Source organism: Myodes glareolus, chromosome 5, assembly GCF_982192425.1.
Source record: "Myodes glareolus chromosome 5, mMyoGla1.1, whole genome shotgun sequence".
Taxonomy (NCBI): Eukaryota; Metazoa; Chordata; class Mammalia; order Rodentia; family Cricetidae; genus Myodes; species Myodes glareolus.
In genome coordinates, this window is record NC_142030.1 from 13,792,720 (window position 1) to 13,806,314 (window position 13,595).

The 13,595-nt window shown below is 49.3% G+C and overlaps 1 protein-coding gene across 1 annotated transcript in view; it reads right to left on the reverse strand.

Annotated features, from left to right (window-relative positions):
- Cnih3 (cornichon family AMPA receptor auxiliary protein 3) overlaps positions 1-13,595 on the reverse strand; it is a 95,621-nt gene that overhangs the window by 10,879 nt on the left and 71,147 nt on the right. The gene's annotated exons all lie outside the window — the stretch shown is intronic.

Genomic DNA, 13,595 nt, shown 5'->3' on the forward strand with positions numbered 1-13,595 from the left:
ATGCCCCACCCATGAACCCACCAGAGAAAGTACAAAAAAGTTGATTGAAACTCTGACCATAATCCCAGCCAGTACCATCCCTTAGCATTGGCAGATACTGTTTTCTGTAACAGGATTGTTGAATGGCACCAATCGCCGTGATTCACTGAATGAATTATAAATAGAAACCACTTCATGCAGGCCACAGTCTGCTGAGACCCCATGCCCTGCTTTCTGTAGTTATAAATAGTAAAAGTAGTCTCACTATAGACATTGCAGGGTTGCTATAAAGGTAGCAGCCAAAGCCAGGCTTCCCTGTACACACCTATGATTCCAGGCTAAAGGGGCAGGCTACATAGTGAGATCTGGTCTCAAAAAAAAAAAAAAAAAAAATCTAACAAGCAAAAGATAGCGATGCATGCCAACTTAGGAATGGCCGAGGCTGTATGATCAGCACAGGACCAAACACTGTTGAAAGGCAGAATAGACCTAACTGTGCATGGAAACCATAGGTCGGCATTCTAGAAGACAGGGCTAGCAACACCAAGGATAGGCACTGAGGAGATGGCTCGGTAGGTAGCTTGCCGCACACGTGAGAACTAGAGCTTGGATCCACAGAATCCCACCTGCGTATCAGGTAGTCATGGTGGCCCACCTGTAATTTCCCTGCCTCAGAAGGAAGTAACAAGGGATCTTCAGAGCAAGCTAGCTAACAAGACCAGCCATAAGAGACAAGCTCCGGGCTTGATTGAAAGATCCTGCCTTGATGACTAAGAAAGAAGATTGAGGATGATTCCCACCATCAACCTTGGCTCTCTACATACCCGCACATACATGGGCACATACACACACACACACACACACACACACATACACACACACACACACACACACACACACACACACACACGATGGAAAAAGAAAGATCAACAACAACAAAACAAAGAAGCCACTGCTCTGTGTAGCTCTTTCACAAGCCGCCAAAAGAGCTGCTTTTTGGTGGTGTATAGGTCGGCCTGATGCCAGGTTAAGCATGGAATACCTGCCAAACCCATTCTGCTCCTGACTTCCTGCCCAGATTCTAGTAGCCAGTTTCCATCTGCTGGCAAATATTCCCACCTGGATGTACCTGGGCCACTCTGAACTGAATCCTCACATCCTCCCTGCCAACATTATGTCCTGGGCCTCTAGTTTGTCTCGGCCTCTTTGTTTTCTCTTTCTCTCAGCCCTCATGGGGACTCTTTCCAAATCTGATATCATTCATTTTCTACAGCGGCACTTTGATATCTCCTTTCCCTGGCATCCTCCGTGTATGGCTCGGCTCTAAGCCTTCATCCATCCAAAATCTTGTTTTCCCAGGAATTTTTTTTAAAATTAAATTCGTTTTTTGTATGCCTAAATGTGTGTAATTTTATTGGTAATTAAAATAAAGCATTAAATACTTGGTTTTAGCAATTTCAAACTTTTAAAATATATTGCATAAAAATCAATACCAAAACATACTAGAATTATAATCCAGAATTTAAAAGTCTTTGTTGTCTGGTTTTTTTCTTGATTAAATTCATTCTTAGATAATTCCACACATGTACACAGTGTTAGATTCTGGAAGGGAAGGAATCATTGTCTCTGATTAAATTCTTTTTTAAACAAGATTTAAATTTATTTTTATTTGTGATCTAAATATTTTCTCTCTGTTACTCAGCTTCTCACTCATTCATCCATCCACCTGTTCGTTGCCAGGATACAGGTCATAAGTAACCTCGTGTGTCTTGGAAGAATAATAATGTCTTTGGGATTCTCTTCGATGCTTGTAGAGAAAGGAAGTGGGTCTGGAAGAAGAGACTTTTCTTAGTCTCACAGGAAGAGGAAGTAGAGAGTACATGGCTATATCCTGTATTGGAAGTGCAGCAATAAAGTGTTTAGAATGGGGGTGGGGTCCCTAAAGCTAAGCAATGGGGCAAATGGTGAGAGGTAATCAATCAGCCATGAGTCCCAAGAGGGTAGGATTCCTGGGAGGAGGTGTATATTTGTGTGTGTGTGTGTGTGTGTGTGTGTGTGTGTGTGTGTGCAGGTGTGTGCACTTATGTGCATGTATGCATACAGAGGCCTGATGGGGACACTGGTGTCCTCCATCGCTCTCCCGCTTATGCCTTGAGACAAAGTCTCTCATCCAACTTTGAGCTCCCCTTTCTTCTAGCTGGGCTGGCAGGCAGTACTCCACAGCAATTCTCCTGTCTCTGCCTTACCAGTGCTGGGGTTACGGTTGTATATTGCCACCCCAACATTTTCTGTGCTTGCTGAAGATCTGAACTCAGGCCCTCATGTTTGCTAGGCAAACACTCTCGTCCACCGAGTCATTGCCCCAGCCTGAGGACCAGATCTCTAAGAGGAAAAAACACAGCCCGCAGTTATGGAAGGCCACGGCCATGGGAAGCCCACAACCACAGAAGACCCATGGCCACAGAAGAGCTGGGCTTGAGTTTAGCTCAAAGACTGTGCGAGCTGCAAGACTCATCTCCCCCAGCTCTGAATGTATCCTGTCAGCTCAGACAACAAGCTTCCCAGCTATAATCACATTGGACTCAAATGAAAAGCATTATGTAAATCTATCCCTGTTATATAAGGACCAACCATGTGATGTGAAGAACAGCCACTAACCACACCAGGCCCTACTTCCCTTATCTCTAAGGCACCACACCTGCTGGTGAGCGATGCTGGCCGGACTCTGAAGGCCAGTGCTTGCAGAGGTGAGCCAGCACCAAGCAGAGGACGATGCCACTACAGACGGCGGGTGTACTCTTCACATTGTGGCAAATTCCCTACTTGGGAAGCAACTTGCCCTCTTTTCTGAAAGTCGATGAAATAGCCCACAGCCAAATCTGGTTTCCTAGCTCTCAATCTAGACTCCCCGATCTTCTCCAACCCATGTCACCTTCCAACCTCCCCAGATGGGAAGGCAGACAAGCCATGGGGTGCTTAGTGGCCTGCTTCTCAAGCCACAAAGTGCTAGTCCTGTGTCCTCCGTAAACCAGATCCTGTGTGTCTGCCAGTGCATGTGACCCTAGAACAATGTCCTCCTGGGCAATCCAGAATTGACGTGACACTACTCCTACATACCTGTAGCAGGAGTCCATCCCTATGTGTGCTCGAATAAGCCGTTATTTGTAGAAGCCCAGGGCTCTCGTTGACTTGTCTGAGCAGGATGATGCTACGGTCTGAACGTCCCCCAGAGGACTGTGTTAGAGGCCTGAAGTCCAGGGTGGCACTATTGGTAGAGATGGAGCCTCGAGGGAGGTCTTTATATGACAGAGGTGTGCTCTTGAAGGGGCATGGGACCTCTGCCCTGCTCCTTCCTTCATCTCTCTTTTGCTTCCTGGCCGTGAGGTGAATGATTTTGCTCTGTCACATGCCTGCTGTGATGAGCTGCCACATTACAGACCCAAAGTTGTCAGGGACAACCAATGAAGGACCAGGAACTTCAAGTCCATGGGCCAGAATAACCTCTCTCCCTCAAATTTCGATCATCCCAAGTGTTTCATCACGGTGAGGAGAGTTAAGTGAGAACGGCCTGCGTGGTTAGGAAACTAGGATTTTGCTGAACTGCAAGACGGGGATAAAAGTGTCTCTGAGCATTGTCAAGAAGCTGTGCTCTGAAGAGGCCGCGTCTATGTCGTTACTCTGAGTGACAACTGCCTCGGGGAAGGCATTTGACCCTGCGGAGGTCATTCCAGCCTTTATCCCTGTCACCTAAGGAACTAGGATCCCAGCCTCGGAGGGCGTGGAGGGACCAATTGCTGAGACCTGAGCTTGAACTGGCTTGAGTCTATCAGAGGGCACAGGCTTCTTAAATGTTTTGACCCCCTGCAATCTGCGTGAAGATTTGCCAGCTATTTTTAATGGCAAGCCAGTGTCTCTAAGCAACCCAGCACAGAGCTACAGTCGAGAATTATAACCGCCAATTTTATCTGCACCTGCGGATTCAGGTGTGGTTCAGGGCCCATCACTTCCGGGAGTTCTCCTGAATGCCCTCATTGAGTATTGTTTTGGTGTTGGCCGCTCACAGCCAAAACCAGACCCACATGACTGACCTCGGAAGATGGGGACAGTCTTCAAGGAAAGCAGATAGGTCATTTCCCCTCTGTTCCTCTGAACCAGGAACATGAGGAGGAATTTGGCACAAAGGCAAGGAAAGATGTTGCCTGCCTGAGTGGTTCAGGAACTAAAAGCGAGAATTATTCCTCCTCCTCCGTGGATGCACAATGGTCATTACAGGTCTGATGTTCTTTAGGGCCTACAGGGCCCTCCTCTTCCTGAGGTCTCTATTCCTCCACCACCCAGGGCCCTGGGTGTGGCCTGTCCCTTCTGGTATTCCCTGCTCTTTGGGTTCTGCTTCCTGGCTTACTGACTCTGACTGGTTTGGGCACCTCTGGCCCCACTGCCATCTCTCTTGGGATCCTTGCCACCTGCTGTTGTCATGCACTGAGAACACTGCCCAACTATCTGTATAAAATGGTTTTTTCTCAAGCTGCCCACTGAGGAAGTTCTCCTGTTCTGACCTGTGAGATAAAGCACACAGGACACCATAAGGAAGACCTTTCTTCCCAAAGTGCTCAGGTGAAGTGGGATTGACTTGGTTGCTAGTGGAAGGCAACGGGGGATGAGGCGACGGGATAAACAGTCTCAGCGTCAGGCACGCCTGGTCCTTCCTGACAGAATGGGTCACATTTTCGTGAACTCCAGCAGCACTCAGTGATTCCCAGGATTACATGTTTCAGAATCATCTGGAGGTTTTGCTAAAATGGGGTGGTGGTGGTGCTGGACTGCCTCCTGCCCCCCAACACACACACCTGAGCTTCAGATTCAGCAGTTCTGGGGGCCGGGATGCTGAGCTCTGACCAACAAGTTCCCTGTGCGACATGAGGAAGGTGCTCCCCCGAGTGTGTGCCCTGGACCAGCACAGCCCCTGGCACTTGGCAGCTTGTTAGGAACATAGAATTTGGGTCCCAGCCCAGATCTGCTGGAGCAGAACCTACCTTGGAAGGGTCCCAGGTGGTTTATATGCACATCAAGGTTTGAAAAACACTTCTTAACACTGATTCTCAAAATAGCTTTGAGCCGCCTGGGAAGAGCTCGCAGACTTGTTAGAAGTGCAGGTCTCTGGGTCCCACTCTAGACCCCAGAACAGACACTGGACAGGCAGAGGTCATAGTTTCAGACACTTCTGGGGTGATTCTGTCAGAATATTTAAGCCAAGGTTACCCCTCAAAGGTCTCACCAGACCCCCAACCCTCTAGTGGGGTCAAAGGTTCTTCCAGTACTTCACTGGGACAGACGGAACACTCAGAACCCTCACACCACTGCTTGAGGACTGGGATTTGGTGGGGAGCATGTACAGTCAGTAGCAAGTGAGTCTAGCCCCAGGCTGTCTAGCACTGCTAGAGAGGGCACCAAGGCTTCCCCAGCCCAAGGCTTCCCCAGTCCAAGACTTCCACCAATCCAAGGCTTCCCAATTCCAAGGCTTCCCCAATCCAAGGCTTCCCCAATCTAAGGCTTCCCCAATCCAAGGCTTCCCCATTTCAAGGCTTCCCCAGTCCAAGGCTTTCCCAATCCAAGGCTTCCCCAGCCCAAGACTGGCGGCATCTGTTTGATATGGAGGTAAGCATTCTGGCCTCCCCCTGTCTCCAGAGCTCCCCCTCAGATTCCCATTGCATTTTTTCTGTGTTCTGAAGGCCATCTCTTCTCTTCCTCACCCTCTCAAAGCAATGTCCATCTGTTTTGGTGTTTCGGTGGATGCTTTCTAGGCAAGACTGGTTCCTTTGAAGACCAAACTTTAGACTCTGGCCAGGCCTTGCCCCCTCCTTCAAGCCTGCTGCATCTGACTTTTTGCACGAGGCAACAAGACACACTTTAAATTCAATAACCCTCCTGCCAGCTCCCTCACACACTTGCTGAGAGACTGGCCCACCTCAGAGTCATGCAGGGGGAGGTGAGATCTGGAGCAGTCCCTCACACACTGCCACATTTCCAGAAGAACAGAATTCTCCTACAACTTGCTGGCAATTCAGGCAGCTGAAGTCAGCACTTGTAGCTAGCTACCCACTCTTTTTTTTTTTTTTCAATCTAAGCTGGTGATGAGGGGAAGAGGAATTGTGTTCAGACTAGAGGAAACTACTAGGAAATGTTTTTGTGTGAAGGGAAGGGCAGGAACCAAAGGGAACATTCTAGAAAGCAGTGGAACAAAGGACTTTGCTAGCTCGGTCCTGATGTGGAAGATCCCCAAGTCTGACCTGCTCACACTATGGTAAGCCATCAGGGACAGGGCTATGAAGACAACATTGTCTACCACTTAGAGAAATGGAAACCCAGAGACAAACAGGTCACCCAAACACAGCATGATGGGAAAGAAGAGCAAAAAAACCTCTAATTGTGACTGGAGAAACGGAGCTGGGCACTCGGAGGAGACAGCTGGAGTCAGGTTTACAGGGCTGGTTTCCTTATGGGAATAAGGGTGTCTTTCCACTGAGATGGGAGAGATAAGCGCGCGTTTCTGGGTCCCGGAGAGGAACTCTGCCCCCTTGTGCAGGTTTTCACCTACAAATCCTCCATGGATGAAACTGAAAACCCTTCAGTTGACCTCTTCTCAAACACAGTAGACTTCCAAGAAATCAGTCCAACTATTGCATCTAACCAGGAAAATCCTTGATGACAGGACAGAACCACAGGCAGGAAGCCGTTCTCTCCCGCCTCGGCTTTCCTTTGTTCATTTATGTATCATTCCACTGTATGCATGTGGAGGTCAGAGAACATCTTTGTGGCATTGCGTCTCCTTTTCCACTTTTAGGTGGATTCTGGGGATTGAATTTAGGCTGTCAGGCCTATACGGCAAACAGCTTGACAAACTGAGCTATCTTGCCAGCCTCCTCTTCCACCTACATTTACACTACATGGCAGACGATGGTGAGACTCCTGGGACGCACCTGCCTCCAGCTTGCTAGTGAACTAAGTCACACCTGCCATCCTCCCCTCTTCCCAGCTGCCTCCTAGTCCACAAAGGAAGCAGCCCAGCGTGAGGAAAGAAGGTGTCAAACCCTGTTCCTACCCTCCCTGCCCAGTGCTTCCCAGTCTTCCTCCAAATGAGGCTTCTGAAAGAGGGCAATTATGGGCACATGCTTCAAGTTCGTGCCTTCACAAAGCCAGCCTGGCCTTCAATGGCATCATTGCCTTCCAAAGGAGAACCCTTCTAGAATAAAGGCAGCCGATTGTCCCACTTAATAGCTATTAAACGGTGTTGATTACCTGCTAGATTCAGCAGATTGGTAGAACTTTACTCAAAACAAACAAAAGAGAGTAGAGAGTACAAACAGGGAGAATGGACATCTGAGACAGGAAAACACACGCGGCTGTTGTTCATCAGTTAGTGCTTTGTTTGTCTGTTTGTTTACCCCAGTACCAGGAATCAAAGCCAGGACCTTGATCATGCCAGGTGCCATCTCCCACCAAGCCAGTGACTGGTCCTTCAGTCTTGTTTTGAGACAAGGATATAGCTCAGGCTGACCTCCAACTCTGCTAGCTCAGGTTCCCAAGAACTAGAATTTCAGGTAACGCCAAGATACCCAAGACATTGAATATTTATGGACTGACCTAATGGTTTGTGTCCAGGAAAGCCTTCTTCCCCTTCACTGAAATGCAAAGACAAGGTAGATGGGTCCAGTGCCCCCCCAGAGCCTGGGTGGAGCAGGTGGTCCAAGACTGAGCACCTTCCTGAATGTTGACTCAAAATCTGGCCACGTGCATGTAAACTGTGAGAGCCGGCTTCACCAGGAGTCTGACTTGGTAAGTTCACATTTCGAGGAAAACACATAATAATATTGTAACTATTGCTTCTGCAATGAGCAGGGGTGGTAGCCTCTTTGTGATAATGGCCAGGTCCGTTTCACGTGAGTATAGTGAGTATTTAGCGTAAATGGGTGTGCAGCCCTGAGAGCGGTGTGTGCCACACGGTGCCTCCGTAAGTCACAGATGATGAGCCTAGAAGATGAGCCATTTGACCTACACAATCTCCATAGAACTTTCCACCTCAAATATTCCAGCCGCCTTGTGAAAAATAGCAAGTGAACTCTCTGAAAAATAAAGCCAATGTATCTTCCCTCTCTCCTAAGCCTATTTCCAGGACTTGCAAGTTGTCTACGCCTTCTTCCTCCACTACTTCCTACCCTCAAAAATGCCATGAGTTTAGGGGAATCTGATCATTTGGGTGTCAGCAATAGCTATGCTGCTTTGGTTTGAAGACAGTTTGTTCCCTTGAATTTTTGCAAGAATTTAGTCTCTGGAGTCTTGTTAACGGCATCCAGAGGGTGGAACCACAACCCACTCCACTATTTGGAGCCTTTGGGAATTGATCGGGTCCTAACACTAGGCTAAGAGCCCTGTCTTAGCAACTTTTCTATTGCTGGGACAAAACACTATGACCAAGGGAATTTATAATTTCATAGCTCCAGAGGGTTGGGGTCCTTGATCATCATTACAGGGAGCAGGTGTCTGGCAGGCAGGCATGGCCCTGGAACAGTAGCTGAGAGCTCATTTCTCCATCCAGGAGCAGAAGACAGCGAGATATTTAGGTCATTTCCCAAATGTACCTCTCATGGTCAAGAAGCGTGAAAAATTCTACCAGCTCTTTCGGCTGTCTGAAGCCTGAGGCCAATCCAGGACTGAGCTGGTGAGTCTCAGGGTCAGTAGGCCTGGTTCTGCTTTAATGTCTGTCTGTCCTATAGCCACAGACTGTTGTAGCCCTAGTCTGGCTGGTCCTGTCCAGGCATGTGTCATTGGACAAGAAAGAATATGAGTAGAGTCAATGAACCTTGGCTCGGGACTCCAAGCTCTGGGCACCTAAAGCACTGGCGTAGATGTAGCAGGAAGCCAGGCACACACATGACCCAAGTCCTTACAGATCAGGAAGGTTAGCTGAGCACACGAGTAACATACCATTCGAAGAAGAATGTAATGGAGAGCAAGGCAGTACAAGCGTGGCAGCTTGGAAGAAGAAAGGCCTAACATGGGCATTGGTCAGGAAACCCACTGTGATGGAATGTGTCCATCTCCAATCCCACACACTGAAATCCTAACTGCCAATGAGCCCGTATTCAGAGGGGGAGCTTTGGGGAGTAACTAGGTTATGGCAGTGGAGCTCCTGTGAATAAGCCAGTGCCCTAAAAGCCAGCATCACACCTGTGGCGGAAACAGCCACTCCAAAGGGAGCCAGCAGTGACCCATGTTGATGTGTTTCAGAAAAGAACCATCCCTCTCCTCTTCCATCTCCACTTCTCACTGGGGCATCAACAGCGAGAGCAGAGGAGGGCTACCTGGAGACTTCCCTCCTGGCTCCACAGCTCATTATGGCCAGCCCAGGTTTAAACTTGACTCTCAGAATCCCCTTCTTAACTCCCCAGGATGCTCTTCAAATCCCAGAAGTCATTGTACTGCCCCACTCACCTACAGGTATCAACCCTTGAGAGTTCTCAGGCAACTATGTCCTTCCCAGGATTTTCATCCTGCTACAAAGCCTGTCCTCTCTATGTCTTCCTCAGCCACCAATACCTGCCCCCATCCCCCACCCCCGTTCTTGGAACTAGTGATACTGGCTTGTCTTGGAGGTCTCAGTACAGAGGATAGAAGCCATCTGTGATCCCAAGCAAAGCTCAGGACACAGGTTCACCACCTCACCCGCTCACTCAGGATTCACTGTTCCTCCAGGTCTGCAAGCTGTGTGCTACCCAGGCACACTATTTTGTCTGTGTGTGGCATATGTCCCAGTGTGGGAAGCATGCTTGAGGTGGTTTCATGGGGAAGAAATATATGGCTGGGAGACTGGGGGGCTGGAGGGCTGGGGACTGGGGGGGGGGGGGCTGGGGGACGGGGGCTGGAAGGCTAGGGGGCTGGGGGACTGGGGGGCTAAGGGACTGGGGGGCTGGAGGGCTGGGGACTGGGGGGGGAGGCTGGGGGACGGGGGCTGGAAGGCTAGGGGACTGGGGGCTGGGGGACTGGGGGGCTAAGGGACTGGGGGGCTGGAGGGCTAGGGGACTGGGGGACTGGGGGACTGGGGACTGGGAGGTTAGGGGACTGGGAGACTGGGGGCTAGGGGGTTGGAACCTGGGAGGTTGCAGTGCTGGGATGGGAGGCTGGGAGACTGGGAGCTGGGACCTGAGGGACTAGGAGTCTGAGAGACTGGGGCCTGGGGGGCTGGGAGACTGAACAACTGGGGACCTGGAGGGCTGGGAGTTTGAGGAACTGGGAGGCTGGGGAACTGGAAGGATGGGTGCTGAGGGCCTGGGGACTGGGAAGTTAAATGACTGGGGGCTTAAGGGTTGGGGGGCTGGAGGGTTGGGGTTGGGGAACTGGAAGGCTAAGAAACTTGGAGGCTGGGGCTGGGGGCTAGGAGTCTGGAAAGTTTTGGATCTGGGGCTAAGAGGCTAGGGAACTGGGGAGGCTAGGAGACTGAAAGGTTTTGGGGCAGGGGCTAGGCGACTAAGAGGCTAGGGGGTTGTGGGCTGGGGAACTGGGAGACTGGGAAGCTGAGGATCTGGGGGCTTGGGGACTGGGAGGTTGGTATTCTCTGGAAATGCTGCCCCCAAAATCAAAGCTTGAGAAGATTAATGCTCTGACCTCACTTGTCATTCATAGCAGTTCAGGCAAGAGATAACACTGATCAGGACAGGTAGCTGGGCACAGGCCAATGGAGTGGAAGACGTTTAAAATATCTTCCTTGATTCCCAGAGAGGAAGTGGAGGGAAGAACTGGGGAGGAGCATTCAGGACTTCACTCAGCAGCCTGAAGGCTGCCTGGTCCGGGCAGATGCCTGGTTGGCTTCATGAAGCTTGAGCAACATTAGGAGGAAAAACCCTTTTACAGAAATGTGTGCACTCAGCACAGGCCAGGGTCTGAGGTGCGCGGAAGACACACAGGACAGTGGGATGCAGAAGCCGGTTCTAGAAGAGAGCTTTGGAGGCTGTGGTGGAGTCATAAAAACCAAGTCTTAGATCTTGGGCTTAGAGCTGATGTCTGGGGGAGTGGAGAGCAAGAAGGCTGAGAACAAGCCCAGGGCTATGTCCTCGGTGTGGCCAGTACTGGAGAAACAAGGGAAGAAAAGCAGGAAGACGCCAGGAAAAGACCAGCCACACAGGCAGAAGGGAAACAGAGGGTGTGTGTCAGGCCTTGTGCTTAAGACAAAGATGTGACCAGGCAGAAACTGCAAAGGAAGCGAAGACCACAGGGAACCAAAGTTGCTTCCACTTCCCACACTCTCTCAAGGAATGCTGGGACACAGGCTGATGGGAGGCAGTGGTTGGAAAGGTGCATGGGAGCCAGGGAGTTCCTTGCTGGATGCATGCAAGACGAGCTGCAGTGTGTGAAGGCATGCTCTGGGACTACCTGGCCCACTGTCACAGTCTAGGTGACATCATACTGGGGTGAACACTAGGTCTGCACTTGACGTGAGCCTCTTACAAGCGAAATGTCAGCATGCTAACAGTGTATTCAGAAGCTAGCGACAGTCTGCGAACCTCCTGTGGCACCCACAGCCCTCGGGGTCACAGTCAGAGGGTGGGTGTCCAGTAATAATCAACCAAGTGATTCATGGGATGGCCCGACGTCCAAGTAATCACTTCTCCATGGAATATCAATCATGCCCAAGACATCCTATGATCTGCAAACTCCTCTGAATGTTTTTCAGTTACCCACAGATGCCAGAGTCCTGGGCCAGGAGGAATTTATGCAACCTGAGACCACACCCTGAAAATGTATACAAGAAACAGGCAAGTCCTTTGGCACATATCCTCCATACATAACAGGGCATGAAAAGCAGGCAGCACCCCAGCCCACCCCAGCCCACCCCACCTTGGGAAGTGGGTGAAAAGAAGCTGCCAGTACCTGTCCTTGGTTATTTAACCCCCACAATCTCTCACCAAGCTTCCTCTCTTCCCTGGTGCCCAAGGAAATTTTGTCCCTAATAAGCTGATTCTCAGGAATTTAAGGAGTCCAGGTAAAGTCTGCTTTTGTGACATTCTTCCGATAGACACCTCCAGAAGTAGTAAAGACATCAGTGATGAGAGCAGCCCATGTGATTTCTATGTGACTTCTCAACTGGTCTCTGGAGCTTTCACTTCAGGAAGACCAGGTCAGGCTGAGGTTTCATAGGAGGCACATCATGCAGTCTATATGCTATAGACTCAGTTTTCAAAATTGCATTTAAATTAGAGGAACAAAACCCAGCGAGACCAAAGTAACCAAACAGACATAAAATGCCACCAGAAGGCCTGTTAGAGTGAGTTCAAGGCCACCCTGGGTTACTTAGTGAGACCCTGTCTCAAAGCAAAAACATTTCACAAGGGAGGAGAAACAGCTCAGCCGTAGAGTGTTGGCTTCGCATGTGTTGGGCTCTGGATTCAGCACCCAGTACCAATAAAAAAATACTAAAGCTCTTTTCATTCCTTTCAATAAAACTGGGTTAAGTGTGTATTATGCTGATAATAATAGTAGTAATTATATTCAGTGCTTTTCGCTGCTGAGTGGTTTTCTCTGTTGTCTATTCCTTGGTATAATTAAGCAGGTGCTTTTATGCCCCCCACGTCATGTTCTAGGAGATGAAGTTCAGGGAAGGCAACGTCTCGTTCCCAAGGTCACATAGCCCACTGACTTGGTCAGGATGGTCTGCTGGGCCTACAGCCTACGCAGAATGATATAAATCACTTCTTGGGCTGGCACTCATCACATAAACGTGGACAGGACACCCAACAATCAAGGCAAGGCCAGAGGTCAGCAACAAAAATAGGATCTGTGCAAAAATTTGTCAGAGACAGTCAAAACTATACACACTTCCCAAAAGACATGTGTTGTTTCCTCTGTTTGGATTTTCAATAAAGCCAGGGACACTTTCTAGAAGTAATGTGTGTGGTGATTATAGTTTAAATCAATGACCAGAACAAGGAAGGTCTCCCAGGTGATGTGTATGAGTCCTGAGCCCTCAAAAGATGGCATTTGCCTCAGTCTGAATCTCACACCAGTATGGTCAAGGAAAGCACACGTAACAAGGGTGCTCAGAATGCTGGGGCTTTTCTGAAAGCAATTTAGTGACATGGTGTGATAATTAATGGGACTCAATGGTAGTCCTTCAATCAGAGCTCTGCCGGCAAACAACATGGCAGCCGGAACCTGAGAAGTTGGGGGACTTGGGCTAAAACTCCAGAGTTTTCGAGGTGGTTGCCAGAGCAACCTCAGGGACTAGTTTCTGGAAGAACTGAAGCATTCTATTTTAGAAACACCCAGTTGATCATCGGAGCCAGAAGGAAACAACCAAATAATAAGGTACTGAAAATTCTTATAATATCTTATATAAAGATGAGCATTTCCCCAGACTGGAAACAGTTCACGCTAAGAGGAATATTTTGACCCTGGAAGCAAAATGACTCCACAGAGGTCTGATCACTGCCCGTGTCTTTCACAAAATGCTGGAATTAAAAGCTGCTCTTTCCATATGAATTTCCTCTCGGTCTTGGCTACATGCCAGGCTCCTGTGACCTTTTGAGTCTCATCTCCTCAAAAGTTCCCCCTGCAGGAATGCATAT